The sequence below is a fragment of the Camellia sinensis genome, chromosome 2, assembly GCF_055761805.1.
Source record: "Camellia sinensis isolate YWXY chromosome 2, ASM5576180v1, whole genome shotgun sequence".
Lineage (NCBI taxonomy): Eukaryota > Viridiplantae > Streptophyta > Magnoliopsida > Ericales > Theaceae > Camellia > Camellia sinensis.
Window position 1 is genome coordinate 153,997,506 of NC_138962.1, and position 15,844 is coordinate 154,013,349.

Here is a 15,844-nt window from a genome sequence, read left to right on the forward strand (position 1 = left end):
GTGTGATTTTGTGTGACTAGTATTATGGATTCTATTCGTGAAGGTAACTCGACCCATAGACCTCCTTTACTCGATGGTACAAACTATTCTTACTGGAAAGCTCGTATAAGAGCGTTTTTAAAATCCATCGATGAGAAAGTCTGGCACTCCGTGATCTATGGGTGGAGTGAACCTACTATCACCATTGATGGTGTTAATATTCCTAAACCCCTTGATAAATGGGACACAATTGATTACCAAAACTCGAGTTGGAACAGTAAGGCTCTCAATTCCCTGTTTTGCTCCGTCACACCTGAAGAGTTTCGACGTATCTGCACGTGTGAGGTAGCAAAAGAGGCTTGGGACATTTTGGAAATGATTCACGAAGGTACTATTTCTGTCAAAAGGTCAAAACTTCAACGTCTCACCTCCGCTTTTAAAACCCTTTTTATGCGCGATGAGGAGACGTTTGATGATATCTATGCAAAACTTAGTGATATCGTGAATTCCTGTTTCACACTCGGGGAAAAAATTTCGGAAGCTAAAATTGTTGGAAAAATTTTGAGGTCTTTACCCGAGAGGTTCCAACCAAAAGTGACAGCCATTGAGGAGGCTCAGAATGTTGATACCCTCAAGCTTGATCAATTGGTTGGAAACTTGCAGACTTATGAAGCCCACCAGATTTCAAAGAAAAAACAAAAAGAAAGTGTGGCTTTCACTAGTGCTCATGAGTCTACAAAACTCCGGACGCTGAATTTGATTTAGAGTCTGAGATGACGGCTATGTTTACTAAACAATTTTAAAAAAAAATTGAAGAAAAAGAAGCCTAATTTCAGAGACCCTATTTCAAAAGACAAGAGTAATGACAAACCCAAAACTTTTCCACCAAAACTTGCTTCAAAAACTGAAAAGAAGATTGTAAAGGGGCAAGGGGTCAAGTGCTATGAATGTCAAGGTTTTGGTCACATTGCCCTTGAATGCCCTTCGAAAAAGAATCGAAAGAAAGTCTACACTGTAACTTGGGATGATGAAAGCGGGTCGGAGCAAGAACCCGAAGAACCTGAATCTGGAGAAGACGGGGATAGTGCTTTCATGGCATTTTGGTCTACTTTCACACCACCTCCTCCAAAGCCAGCAGAGTTAGCTCGTGGTCAGAACTTGCATCTTCCCCCCACCTTTGACGGGAGTAACTACCTGTTTTGGAAAATCAGAATGAGAGCTTTTCTGAGAGCTTTTGATCCAGAAGGCTGGCAGGCCATTGAAGAAGATACAGACAGGGCTGACAATCCAAGCAATCAGAGAGCCCTGATCACTATTCGTGGGGCAATTTCTGATGAAGAACAGCAACGGGTTGTTCGTTGCACAAAGGCTAAAGAGGCATGGGAAATTTTGAGCCAATACCATGAAGGAGGAAATTCACCTTCACCACCATCCAGCAACTTTTCAGTCTTAGTTGCTAGATTGGAAGAGGCAAAGGAGAATGAAGAGCAAAAAGAGGATGATGAAACATCTGATGACAATGATGAGATCAATGGCGATGAACTACAACAAGCTTACGAAAAGCTATACGAGGAATCTCTGAATTTATCCAAAACCAACGACAAACTCTCTCTCAAGATCAAAACATGTGAGAGTGAGAATGTCAGGCTGAAAGGAGAACTTGTAGCAGCAAAGCAGAATATCGTCAAGATCTCGAGTGACAGGTAAGACTTATGTGGAAAACTACTATCCTGTGAAACTGAAAGGAATGAACTTCTGAAGGTGTATTCCACATATGAAGAAAAGCTTGAAAGTCTTGAGCTGTCACAAGCCAGATTGGAAGAGATAGTCTGTCAAAAGGATGAAGAGCTCCGTGTTGCTAGAGCCACTATTGCCATGTGGAACAAAGGTTCCAAATCTTTAGAAGACATCCTCGGGTCTCAACAAATGGGTTGCGACAAAAGCGGGTTAGGCTATGGTGCAACAGCTCACAAGGGACAGGCCTCTACTTCACATGACAAGAAGACTCAAGCAAAGGGAAAATTGAAGGTAGACCAGGCTGATCTCTCTCTTCATCTACCTAAAGCTGGTAAGATCAACAAAAAGGAGGTAAAACCGGTTTTTATTTGTCATCACTGTGGTAGGTATGGCCACATTCGTCCTTATTGCTATGAATTGTTTGGTAAGGTGTCTCAAAAGAATAGAAATTCAAATACTTTTTGGGCTAGGAGACAACCTTACATGTCTAGGCGGAATACCAAGACTAAAAAGATTTAGGTGAGAAAAGATGTTTTGACTTGTTTAGTTGTTCACACTGCTCTAAAAGCACGTGATTCACACATGTGATATCTTGATAGTGGGTGTTCTCGTCATATGTCTGGTAACAAATCCTACTTCACCTCCCTTGAAAAATATGAAGGAGGAATTGTTACCTTTGGAGATGGCGGCACTTCGAGAGTCATTGGTAAGGGCTCTATAAGTGTTGCTGGTCTTCCCAAGCTAGATAATGTTCTACTAGTTTATGGTCTTAAAGCAAATCTTTTGAGCATTAGTCAAATGTGTGATTCCCATCATGAAGTATTGTTTTCAAAAAATAAATGTGAAATTTTGGATAAAAAGGGACATACTGTCTTACATGGGGTTCGCACATCTGATAACTGCTATGGGATTGTTACTACTAATGATCTCACTTGTCACTCTGCCATCATTAGTAACATTGACCTGTGGCATCAAAGATTAGGTCACATGAATTTCAAAGACCTAACTAAGATAGCCAACAAAGAGCTTGTGAAGGGAATACCTAAGCTGGGTAAGAATTTGAGCCATGTGTGTGGACCATGTCAACTTGGAAAGCAAACCCGTGCCCCTCATAAAAAGGTGAACAGCTTTACAACCAAACGTCCTCTTGAATTAGTTCACATGGATTTAATGGGTCCTACTCACACTGAAAGCATCGGAGGTAAAAGATACATTTTTTTAACTGTTGATGATTTTACTCGATTTTCTTGGGTAAATTTTTTGAAGGAAAAATCTGATACGTTTGATGCTTTCCAGACCTTAGTCTTTAAAATCCAAAATGAACAGGGTGTTTCCATTGGGCGTATCATAAGAATCCGAACTGATCATGGTCGTGAGTTTGAAAACAGTTCGTTTTCGGATTTTTGTGATATGCATGGAATCAAGCATGAATTTTCTGCTCCTATTACTCCACAACAAAATGGAGTTGTTGAGAGGAAGAACAGGGTTGTTCAAGAAATGGCTAGGGTCATGCTCCTTAGTAAGAAACTTCCTCCTAAGTTTTGGGCTGAAGCCTTAAATACTGCTGTTTATGTCATAAATCGCGTGTATTTAAGGCCCGGCACTTTACAAACTCCATATGAATTATGGAAGGGTTTGAAACCTAATGTAAAATACTTCAAAACTTTTGGGAGTAAGTGTTACATCTTCAAAGATAGAGAGCCTTTGAGCAAATTTGACTTCCGAAGTGATGAAGGTATTTTTCTAGGGTATTCAACCACTAGTAGGGCTTTTAGAGTCTATAACCTGCGAACTTCATCTTTAATGGAATCTATCAATGCGGTTATAGATGACACAGGTGCACCTACTCCAGCAACAAATAAGGATGATAATGATGAGTCTCCAACCTTGGATATGGAATCACAAAATCAAGGAGAAGGTGCGGACCAATCACAAGAAATGGTTACAGAACCATCCTCACAGGTAAGGTCAAGTCCAAAGAGTGCTCCTAGGGACATCACTCCTGTTGCTTCTGTCACCGCAAGTCCTGAGCTTAAGCCATCAGCAAGGGTAAAACTGAATCATCCAGCTCAACAGGTGATTGGCAGTGTCTCGGATCGAATGAAAACCCGAAGACAGATTCGGGATGAGGTATCACATATGTGTTATGTTTCATTAATTGAACCTAAGAATTTTAAAGAGGCCTTGCTAGATGATAGTTGGGTCAATGCTATGCATGAAGAATTAGGTCAATTTGAACGTAACAAAGTTTGGACTCTAGTTCCCAGACCTAGAGACATGAATGTGATAGGTACCAAGTGGATCTTTAAAAATAAATCTGATGAGAATGGTACAGTTGTTAGGAATAAAGCAAGGTTGGTTGCTCAAGGCTACACACAAGTAGAGGGTGTTGACTATAATGAGACGTTTGCCCCAGTTGCACGTCTCAAATCTATTCGTATTTTGCTTGGTGTTGCATGTTTTCTTGGCTTTAAATTGTTTCAAATGGATGTGAAAAGTGCCTTTCTGAATGGGTACTTGAGAGAAGAGGCGTATGTTGAGCAACCAAAAGGGTTTGAGGACCCTAAATGTCCTAATCATGTCTACAAATTAGACAAGGCTTTGTATGGATTGAAACAAGCCCCTCGAGCTTGGTATGATAGGCTTACTACCTTTCTTCTTGACAATGATTTTCAAAGGGGTAGTGTGGATAAGACTTTATTTGTGAAACATACTAAGTCTCATATTCTTGTTGCTCAGATTTATGTTGATGATATTGTGTTTGGATCCACTGCTGAACATCTTGTGAAATATTTTTCGGATTGCATGACACATGAGTTTGAGATGAGCATGATGGGAGAGTTGTCTTATTTTTTAGGTCTTCAAATTAAACAGTCTCCTTCAGGTATATTTGTGTCTCAGCCTAAGTATGCGAAAAATCTTGTGTCTAAGTTTGGTCTTGAGTCTGCCAAACATGCACGCACTCCCATGAGCACCAGTCTTCACCTCTCCAAATATTCCTCTGGTATTGATGTTGATCCTACCCTTTATAGGAGTATGATAGGGAGTCTTTTGTACCTCACAGCCAGTCGTCCTGATATTGCTTTCAGTGTAGGTATTTGTGCCCATTACCAAGCTAGTCCTAAAGAGTCTCATCTTCTTGCTGTCAAACGCATCATTAAATATGTTAATGGGACTTTGGGGTATGGGGTTTGGTTCTCCACTGATACTACAGCTGAAATTACTGGTTTTTCTGATGCCGACTGGGCTGGGTGTGCTGATAATAGGAAGAGTACATCCGGGGGGTGTTTTTACCTTGGGAATAATCTGGTTTCCTGGCATAGTAAAAAGCAAAATGCCATCTCTCTTTCGACTGCTGAGGCTGAGTACATTGCTGCAGGGAGTTGTTGTGCTCAAATGCTGTGGATGAAGCAAATGCTTCATGATTATGGGATAGAACAGAACACTCTTACTCTTTTCTGTGATAACACAAGTGCCATAAACATTTCAAAAAATCTTGTCCAACACTCTCGCACCAAACACATTGACATTCGTCATCATTTTATTCGAGAGTTAGTGGAAGAGGGCCTTATTGTTCTTGAGCATATTCCCACTGAGCATCAAAAAGCTGATATTTTTACAAAACCCCTTGATCTTCTTCGGTTTGAGTTCCTTAGAAAGACCTTGGGTGTCATGCTCGATCACTAGAGTGTTACTTGTTACTTGAGTAGGTGTAAGTGTTTTTGCCTTATGTATGCTTGGATGTCATAATCTCATTGTCATTGATATCTGTTGAACTTGCATCCAATTTTGTTTATGTACACAACTCATGCTGCTTACAAGATCTCATTGTTCATTGGTCATAGCTCATTTTGAATGCCCATGCTCATTAACCTCATGATCTCATTCTGTACACATCCTTGAGATTAATTGTTGCAGGGGTTTCCACACATGTGATCAAAGTTCTCTATGGACCACCAACAGTGTTTCTTGTACTGGTACAGTGGAATTGACCGATACTAGCATATCATGGGTGATGTTGAGTCTCTTAACCATCTACCATCTGTTTTCACTTCCACGGTTTCTCCCTCAGTTCCTTGAAGTCCGGGCATTAGGAAAAGGCTACCTCAGAGGCACCAACCAGGCCATCCTTTATGATTCCATTCTTCTCTGGTTTGGTTTCCATACTCTTGGGAGTGAAAGCCACCAGTGAGTGCCCACAAGAAAAATAAATAAATAAAAAAAAGGACTCATTGATTGAGGGGGAGCCTCCGCATTTACTCAACAAATACCCCGTGATTCCTAGTGGTTTGACTTTTCTCTGTATTGTTGAGTTACTCTTGATGGAGGTCCAGCCATCCGATCACTACTAGGATTAACTCTAGCTCAGTGACCTCTCATGGATTACACATACACACATTATTTTGTGAGCTCTCATGTTGGATTTTGAGTTGTTCATTCTCTTGTAGTTTATGATCACTGATTATATTTTATTTGTTTTGCTCATGATGTTCAGTGTCGTTTTTTTAACAACTGCAAGTTTCCAGACTTCATGAAATGTGGATTATCTCATCTTAGTATTTCATTTCTGGCTGAATGTGCTCATCTACTTGTGTTTCGAGTCTCACCTCTTGTTATTGAGTATTGTGTTTTTATTTTAAAAAAAAAAAAAAAAGTTTTTCCCGCTCGAGCAGCACTTTTTATGCTCGAGCATATTTTTGAGCCTTGCAGTAGTTTGCTCTCTGCCTTACAGTTCTGAGAGGGGTGAATTGGGGCTCGAGCGGATGTGTTCACGCTCGAGCTGGTCTCTGCGTGTTTTGTCTCACGCTCGAGCGTTAAATATTACGCTCGAGCGGACCGATTTTATATAAAACTCCCTCCCTCGACTCCTCAGGTCATTTTTTCCCCCCTCTTCAGTTTCTCAAACCTAGGGTTTGGCTCGTGGGCTTTGCGTGGTCGATTTCACCTTCTTTCTTCCTCTTCCTTACTGATTTCACTTTTGGTAAGTTTTACCCTCTCTTCTCCTCTGTTTTGCTTGATATTTCGGCCCTTTTGGGGTTTGTATTTTGTTTTTTTTTGTTTTTTTTGTGTTTCATTTTTTCTCCCCTTTCTCTCACACACTCTCACTGCATCGTCCTATCTTTCTCATGTTGCATTTCATGTTTGTGTGTCTGTTGTCCGTATTGTCCATTTGACCTAGGGTTGTGAGTTCCACATGCTTGCGGTTTCTGTGTTTGTGCTACCTGTTTGAGCCCCTGTTTTGACCACAAGATAGAGAAGTGTTGCCATTTGAAGTTCTATTTGATTTGTTATCAGTGTTTAGCTTCACTAGGTCATTGATATTCTGCCATTGTCATTATGCACATTTTTGCATTATGCATTTCATTGATATGTGTCTTCCATGTTCATGAAATGATATCCTTGAAAATTGTCATCCATGATTATGCATTTTGCGTTTAATGTTACTAATGGTTTCTGTCTTGTGCCTGTTTTGCTATTCGGGTTTGGTTTCTTTTGGGGTTTGTTGGGTTTTCTGGTATTAGTCCTCTCTCATCTCATCATGTCCGCCCCTAAACGCCGAAAGGCAACTATGTCTCGTCCTACCTTTAATTCTGAGAGGTTTCCCAATGCTAAGCAAGACAAGTTATTCCATAAATCTTTTGAGGCTCGCACTGTTCACCTAGAACGGAATGTCCAGCCCAACACTTTCGAATCCATCCCTATCCGTCCATTGTTTGATCCTCTAGGTGGTGATTTGGTGTTGTCTTTTTCTGGGCGTCAAAATCTCGACTGGGTGCGAGAATTTTACTGCAATATTGAGCAAATAAGTGACTTTGAGCCTTCCTTCACTACTTGGGTCCGGTCCAAATCCGTTTCTGTCACCCCTGCTCTCATTCGCCATTTTCTTAAGATTGATCAAGTGTACCCTCAACACTATCCTTATCCTGTCCCAGGCCGTCCTACCTGTGATTTCAATCATGTGACTGAGGTGTTATGTGGTTCTTCCCGTCCTTGGCCTACAGGCGCTTTGATTAAACAGTTTGAACTTCTTTCGGAGTTTAGACTGCTTAATCTGATTGTTTGTGCCAACATCCTTGTGACCACTCACTCCTCCGAAATTAATCAAGACCAAGGTTTTGTGTTATTCTGTATCGCCCGACATATGTCTATTGATCTAGCATCCTTGATTATTCGGAAAATGATAGGTGTTTTTGGGAACAAACAGTTAGGCCTTCCTTATGGTTGTTTGATCAACCGTCTGTTGTCTGACTTTGGGGTTCGCGTGTTAGAGGATGATGAGTTTGCCTTCCCCTCCAGACCATTCACCAAGAAAACTGTTTCTCAGAGTCGGGCTCATGTTAAGGGGGAGTCTTCTCGGGCTGATCCTTCTGCAGGTACCACTGCTGGACTTGCTGAGGAGGCCGAATATGATGCTGCTGCCGCCGGGGGTGAGGAGGATCCTACTCCACCAGTTCCCCCTAGCTCTTTTCCTGATCAGCTTCAGCATTTTAAAGAGGCTATGACCCGGCGGTTAGACTTTCTCGATGCCTGTTTTGATGCCTTTGATGGTCGTCTTGGTCAGATGGAGCAGACTGCCGCTCACACTACTTCGCAGCTGGACCACATCATTTCCTTACTGACGATTCAGCCGCCCCCTCCTCCACCTGGTGCTTGATTTCTTGCTTTCTTGATTCCCGGTCAAAAATGGGGAGAGTTTGGTTCTTGCTGTGATATTAATGATCTTTTGATGGTACATTGGTGATTTGGTCTCTAGTTATGATACATTTTTGTTTTAGATGATTATTTTTGTTTTGTTAATATGGGTCTTTTGTTCATTTGGTTATGTCACTTGGCTATTTTGTTCATATGGATATTTTGTTTCGTTGGTTCTGTCAGATGGATGATTTGATATATTCTTATCTAGTTCCACAAGTTTTGGTTTTTTTTCTGGTATGTTGCTAGTTTTTTTTCACAGGTGAATGTTGGATGAAGAATTGGCGAGATTGACAAGATTGGTTGTTTAGGGTTGTTTCAAGATTGGCAAGATTGTTTGTTTAGAGTTGTTTTGAGTTTTTTTTATTTATTTGTGTTTAATCTTGTCTAGTGCGTGTGTTTAAGGACATTTGTTTAGAACGGTTTTGTCCGGGAATTGACAAAGGGGGAGATTGTTAGGTCCCTTGATTGTCAAATCCGGATACAAAACCTTGAGTTGTTAAAGTTGTTTATTTTTTGTGTTTTTGTTCTTCCCGCTCGAGCGGGGACATTAACGCTCGAGCGGAGTTTGTGGTCTCTCAGTATTTTGACAGGTCTGTAAAAGTACTGGAGTGCGTGATTTTGCGCTCGAGCGGGTTATGAAGCGCTCGAGCGAATCTCTGTGTTTCCACACGCATTTTTTGTTGAAGCCGCTCGAGCGGGATGTTGGGCGCTCGAGCGGAGATCGCGGATTCAGGATTCCTATTTATATCTGTTAGGTTGTTTTGAGGATCACTTTTCCTAGATCTTATTCAAGAGTCTTAGGGTTTTGTTCATAAGTTTATTCTGGGTTGTTTTGTGAGTTTTTCCTTGATGTTTTGAGAAGAGTTCTTCACTCATGATCTAAAATACATACATCAAGGAATTGGTTACTTCATCTTCAAGAAAAAGTTCTCTTCGGTGGATTCCGAAGATTCAAGCGTATAGTTTCAAAAGGCGTTTGATCTTATACGTAGTTGTTAATTCAACAAGTGAGGTTGTGGAATCAACTTCAGGATTGATCAGTTCCGAGACGAAGTCGTGGAGAAAGAGTTACAGAAGATTCAAAGACAAATTGACTGAGTTGGGTAATTTGTATGTTATCTTTGTAATCCTTTTTACTTCAGTAGTGGATTGATTAGTGGCGTTTCGCCCGTGGTTTTTTAATCACAGTTGGAGGTGTCCAATTGTGGTTTTTTCCACGTAAAAATCGTTTGTGTCGATTTATTATTTAATCTGAAAAACAAACAATCTAAATCACTTTCGTAAGTGCTTGTTGATTTAGATTGTGTGTTTTGGATTTTTGGGATTTGGAATATTTTAATCTTGATCTAATCACGAATCACTTAGGATTTTCATTATCAGACTAAAATAATTAAAAAAATTAAAAACCAACTGAAATAGTTTAATTTTCCAAACAAGGCCAGTATAAATGACCTAAAGACCACCAATAATCACTCATTCTGTAAACTCTCTCTCGTGGAACTTGGGACTAGGGGTGTGCTCCTTTCAAGTCTCAGCTTCAACTCTCCTCATTTGGCAACTTGAAATTTTAGCCAAAAAGCACTACTAAAAATCGAAGTTTTGCGATGGTCTTAAACGTCGCAAAAAGTTCACATATCGTCGCAAAAGACCTTTTGCAACAGAGTAGTGACAGGAAATGGGCGGTTGCGGAAGGGGGCGTGACAAAAGGTATTTGCGATGATTACAAGCCGTCACTTTCCTGTAGCGACGGTTAATCAATGGTTTTTGCGACGATTTAATCTGACAAAAAAGGAGAAAAAAACTTCACTTTAAGTGAAGATGTTGATTTCTGTCGCAAAAACTTCTTTTTTTTTGCAACGGTATTAACGTCGCAAAAAGTATAATTAGCAACGGACTAAAACATAGCCAAAAAAATAGAATTAAATTAATACCATATTTGCAACAGTTTAAACCGTCGCAAAAGGATTGAACTAATATGTATATGCGACAGGTTAAACCGTCGCTAATAAAATGTAAGGAATTAATGATTACTTTAGAGACGATTTATTATTATATATTTTATTAATTCATTCCCTGTATAAATTATAAATATTTTCTAAATAAAATACATCCACACCCACATCCACATCCACATCCACATCCACATCTACAAAATCATATACCAAAAATGATATATATGTACTCTCTAACAATTGTCAACCAAATATTATTTACAAAAATATATAAAACATCCTCCAACAATACTAATAATTTTTTATATTCAAGAACTCAAATTTTTGTATCAAAAACAAAACAAAAGCATCAACAATACAAATAAAAAAACATATATATTATAGCTTGTTTTGATATCAATAGTAAGCTCCAATATTGATATGCGAAGACATCATCATGTACTCAAAAGGGTTGCTTATGCAAAAAAAGAAAAAAAAAATTCTTATTTACAACATAATTAATTTCAAGCTTATAGAAAATGTAAAATATTTGATATTTATTTCAATAAATAAATAAATAAGATTGTAAACTCCAGTATCAATATGCGAAGATATATCGTCATGTCCTCAAAAGGGTTGTATCTAAAACAAGTTTTCATAAACGAAAATTAAGCTCTATATTCAAAACCGAGAATTAGTTTCGAGTCCCGTCTTCTCCTATAAGTTATTTGTGCCTCGTTAGTGTGTTTGTCAAGTTTCATTGACATCCTTGACCATTTTAGTAACAAGTGGAAACAAATGCTATTAGATCGCCAATGCTAAAGTACAAATTATTTTATGGTTAAATTTTGGAGAAGTTTTTCAACTAGATTCAGGATTATTTTGTATGTATATTTATCTCAAGATCATCAAATCCCATGTCTCTTTGGATTCAGGATTATTTTTTAAAAAAAAAACTCTACTATTTTTGGTAGTAAAAACAAGATTTAATCATTACTATTGACCGAATGACATTGACATATTTAAAATTATAAAACTTGAATGTAGTTAAATTTTTCAAATTAATTATTAGTTTTGCATACTCGAATGTATATAAAACAAAATTATGCCTACAACTCAAATGCATATATAAGGCAACTAGTAATCTTATAACATTAATCAATTTTTTTTTTTATAACATTAATCATTAGTTTTGCTTTTTCAGGCCCCGAATGCCCTTTTAGACTAAGTTTACACTTTTTCAACTCTAACTCACAAACGATCCTTGGCCCTACAATTACACCATGATTCATATCTAACTATCCAGCCATTTTACTACCAAAACTAGCAGAGTTTTGAAAGTTTAGCCATCATAAACAATTAAAAATACAAGAACTTCAAATTTTTGTTCAAATTGAATGAAAATAAACTTGCAAAAGAAATAACTCTAATTTTTCAGAAACACCAAAGCAATAGAGCTATTTAATTAAACATGGCCCTACACATGGTACACTGTAAACAGTATAGACAACCCTAGTTGTATTTATTGGAAAAATAAAACATCCACTATTTATTTAATTTGAGAGAGATGGATAGAGAAAGAAGAGTTCCAGCAAAAGAGAAACATAATACCTGTCTGATAAATGTGGATTTTCCACCCATGTTAGGCCCTATGATATTCTGCAACCAACTTTTTCCCCTAACCTGTTGTGATGAAAATCAAAATAAGCAACTAATGAGCCATTTTATTTAAAAGACAAAGAAGTAAGATAAAGTAACCATCCCTTAGATTGCATAAAAACTCAATAGTTTACAATCAGTTGGGATAAAATTCGCCCAATCTTGTGCCTCAACACAAGGATGTCTTCTTCCTTCTAATACAATATCTCTCACATCCTGTTATGGCCACAATACAATTAGCATACCTATATAGCAAGTGCATCTTTCTAACAAAATAGAACATCAATATTGTTGGAAGAGACCAAAAGAAGCAAATAATTTGTAAATCATTACTGAAGTGGTGATGCCTGGTCGTGTGTAGGGAGTGGGGCAACTAATAGCCAGATCAGCAAAACTAAGACATCCAATTCAGTAAGCAACACAGCTAATGACTCAAACACCTGCACAACCAAAACTTCCATCAGTTTAAAACAATAGCAAGATAAAAGTAAAACTGTATTTTATTGTTCATGTTACAAAATTTTGTGACGTTATTACAAAAAACATGTTATATGCATCTTGTAAGTGATACACACACTATCCTTCTCCCTTTTCTTATTAGGTGTCAAAATTCTGGGCAATGAAAACTATGATAACTACTTTTTGTCTACTCAATACAAATCAATATTACAGTCCATAAATGATGCATGATCCCCCACAAGTTTGTAATGCTAACATCAGCCTCTAGTAAAAGCCAGTAATCTGCATCACTCTACAAAGACCATAGGAAACATTTAAGAACCCAAAAAAAATGTCAAAACCACGTTCCTCGCTTTATTTAGACTTGTTAACCGGGGGGCTATAAAACTTGCAAGCTTTCCATTGACTTGGATCACCACTAGTAGTAAAACTGGCTACGAATTGTTGGAAAAGCCACAAAAAGGCAATAATTATTCTTTAACGTGCACAAAATCCAATTTCAAAACCAAACACAACTCTCCCACATGGAGTAAGACCCACACATTTAATGGGTTCCACCCAAGGTTTTGAAAAGCGATTGCGGTCGCCGTGACGGTGGCGGTGGCTTGGTTGCGGTTGCGGGGTGTAAAGGCCGTAGTATAACGGTTGGGATAACCGGAACCGTGAATTTTTTTATTTTTCGCACAATTTGAAAAAAACTTGCCAATACGCACATTTTTTTCCATGATTATATTTATTGGGTTTTAAAATAAATATGAATCAATTTTTATAAATTTTTAAGTTTGATCCAATATATTTCATATTTTTAAATCACTATAAATTGAGTTTTTTACATTTTATTTTAATAATTAATGACTTTATATTTTACAAAAAATAATCACTAACTATTATATATAAGATAAACAATGACAAAAGTAAGAGAATAAATAAAAGTCTAAATATATATATATATATATATATATATTAATCAAGCCAAATAGATAATGACCGCACTTATTATTATTATTATTATTTTCAGACAATATATAAATAGACACACAAACAAAATGGTTGAGTGATAATAGCTGAATAGAATATCATAGGTCTTTCAACTTCAACAAATCAATAACATGTTCTTCATCTTCCCTATTCTCTCTCTATCTATTGTACCTCCATCTTCCCTCTTCTCTCTCTATCTCTTTTCCCTCATTTTCAATTTTTTTTTTTTTTTTTGTGTCTTTTGGAAAGAAGAAATTCGGAACCGTTACGTAACGGTGCGTAACAGGTCGTTACGGCCATTACAGCACCATTACGACCGCTATAGCAGCCGCTACAGCCGATACACTTGTGAATCTCAATCATACTGCAAAAGCGGCCGTAACGGGTGGCAGTAACTACCACAACCGTTACGTAACGGCATTACGTAACGGTTGCGGTCGCTTATTAAAACCTTGGTCCCACCTTATGTGAGAGGGTTGTATTCGATCTATTAGATTATTTACACTTTGAATTATTCATCACTATTCAAAACAACATTGATTTAAGTTGCTTTCCTCGGCAGATGGTATGGAGTTATTTAAAGAATGCCATCTGTTTGATTTGAGTTGATCCTGGCAATTTGTAACTCCGAACTAGGATAACTGATAATTATATGTAAATTCAAGAAGTCAAGACTCACTTCAACTTCTAGAACAATCTTCATGATCCCACTCGCAAAGTCCGGTGTGGCATTTATATCTGAGCATATTCTATGGGCTTCTTCTTGCCCCTGCTACATGTTTGATTGGTGTTGCTATGCACCTATGCATATGATCTCACCTTGAATTAAAAAGAAGTGATACACATTAAGGACATGTCTAGGATGTTTTCATGGTGATAAATGATTGTTTTATCTAATATGGCGAGAGAGAGAGAGAGAGAGTGGAAACAAAGTAAAACACATGTATGCACATTTTCAAAAGTTGTTCATCTATCTCTAAGCCACTAAAAGTTCTGCATGCCAACAAGCTTATATATTTACAGGTTTCGCATACCTGTATGGTAACAGCATTCTTATTAGCCTCCCCTGGCCTTGACACATCAACTCCCCTAATTAATCAATTATCTAGTAATTAGCTTCTCATGTGGTTGAGGTGATTACTAGAATTAATAAAATTATGAAAGAATGAAATATAAAACAACTGCCATCGAGTTCATGAAAATTTAGGGATACATCTGTACTTCCATCGAATCCTATTCTTGAGCTTCTTTTCAATGAGACCAATTCCTTCAAGGTCATTTATTATATCGTATATATGCCTCTTCTGTACTTGTCACAACAGAAACCCTTTAATTGAATAAAACATCACAACAAATGATGCACAGATTAGTGAATAGTATAGTCACCTCTAATGTGTCAACAACTTTATTTAGATCAAGAATACTATCTTCAGCATGTTTGATCAGATTGATGAACTTTTTTGTTACTAGACCTAAACAAAAGTTACAATACATTGTCACTAGTCACTTTACGGCATGCTCTTGCTCTACTTGACAAGGAATATGAAATAGAGTCAATAAAAAAATAAATCAAGATACATTTACAACCAAAAAGAATATTTTAAATTACAATTAAAAGAAAAATATGAAAATCAAAAATCAAGAAATAAAGGCTTAAGCAAAAATTGCCGAGGGAGCTATCATAACAACAGGGACCAAATGTAGTAAGATTATTGCTTGAAGGAGAACCTGAAAATACAAAAATGTAGTTCAATGAAAAGTTGTAAACAAGAGGCATAGCAAATCATGAAAATATCAATTGCAAAAAAATATTTTTGTGACTATTAATAATCCTTCGCATAGATATTTTGCAAAATTATAGGTATTGAGACCCAAAATAAAAAGGAGGAATTGGGAATTGGAGAATCTGAGAAATTGAAGAAATTGAAACAGGAGGAATTGAATCGAAGAGTGAGATATAGATTTGTGTCATCGAAAAGTTGTGTGCAAGAGTATAGATCGCTCAATGTCAAACCCCTTCGATTGCGTATCCTCGATTTCAGAGAATGGCTGCTACTTTGCGATGGTGATATCAATGGCGGTGGTGGTCGTGTGCTCCTGTACCGATGGCGGTAGAGAGAGAGAGAGAGAGAGGGGGGGGAGGAGGAGGAGGAGGAGGAGGGCGTTACACAGAGATAGAGGCGTGATAGAGAGAGAATGAGGAGCCTTTTTTTCTATTTTTTTCTTTTTCTAGTCTATTAGCCACGACACAACAAAGGCCATGGTCAAAAAAAATCTTTTTGCGACAGAGAGGAAAAGCCGTCTCAAAAAAATAGGCCTTTGACAACGGCTAACGGTTTGCCATTGCAAAAATCATCCAACATATTCTTTACTCTTTTTGAGACAGAAATTGCCATCGCAAAAAG

At 37.8% G+C, this 15,844-nt stretch overlaps 1 long non-coding RNA gene across 5 annotated transcripts; it reads right to left on the minus strand.

The window, feature by feature from the left end:
- Positions 1-11,757: 11,757 nt before the first annotated feature.
- LOC145820396 (uncharacterized) lies at positions 11,758-15,431 on the minus strand. 5 transcript variants are annotated; one of them, XR_014361845.1, is made up of 4 exons: positions 14,474-15,431; positions 14,119-14,258; positions 12,137-12,442; positions 11,758-12,026 (listed from the first exon to the last, which is right to left on the minus strand). It is a non-coding gene; the product is annotated as an uncharacterized LOC145820396 (long non-coding RNA). The 5 variants fall into 5 exon arrangements; XR_014361844.1 differs by lacking the exon at positions 11,758-12,026 and having other exon boundaries at positions 12,087-12,442; positions 14,474-14,911; positions 15,108-15,431; XR_014361847.1 differs by lacking the exon at positions 11,758-12,026 and having other exon boundaries at positions 12,087-12,442; positions 14,119-14,240.
- Positions 15,432-15,844: the final 413 nt, after the last annotated feature.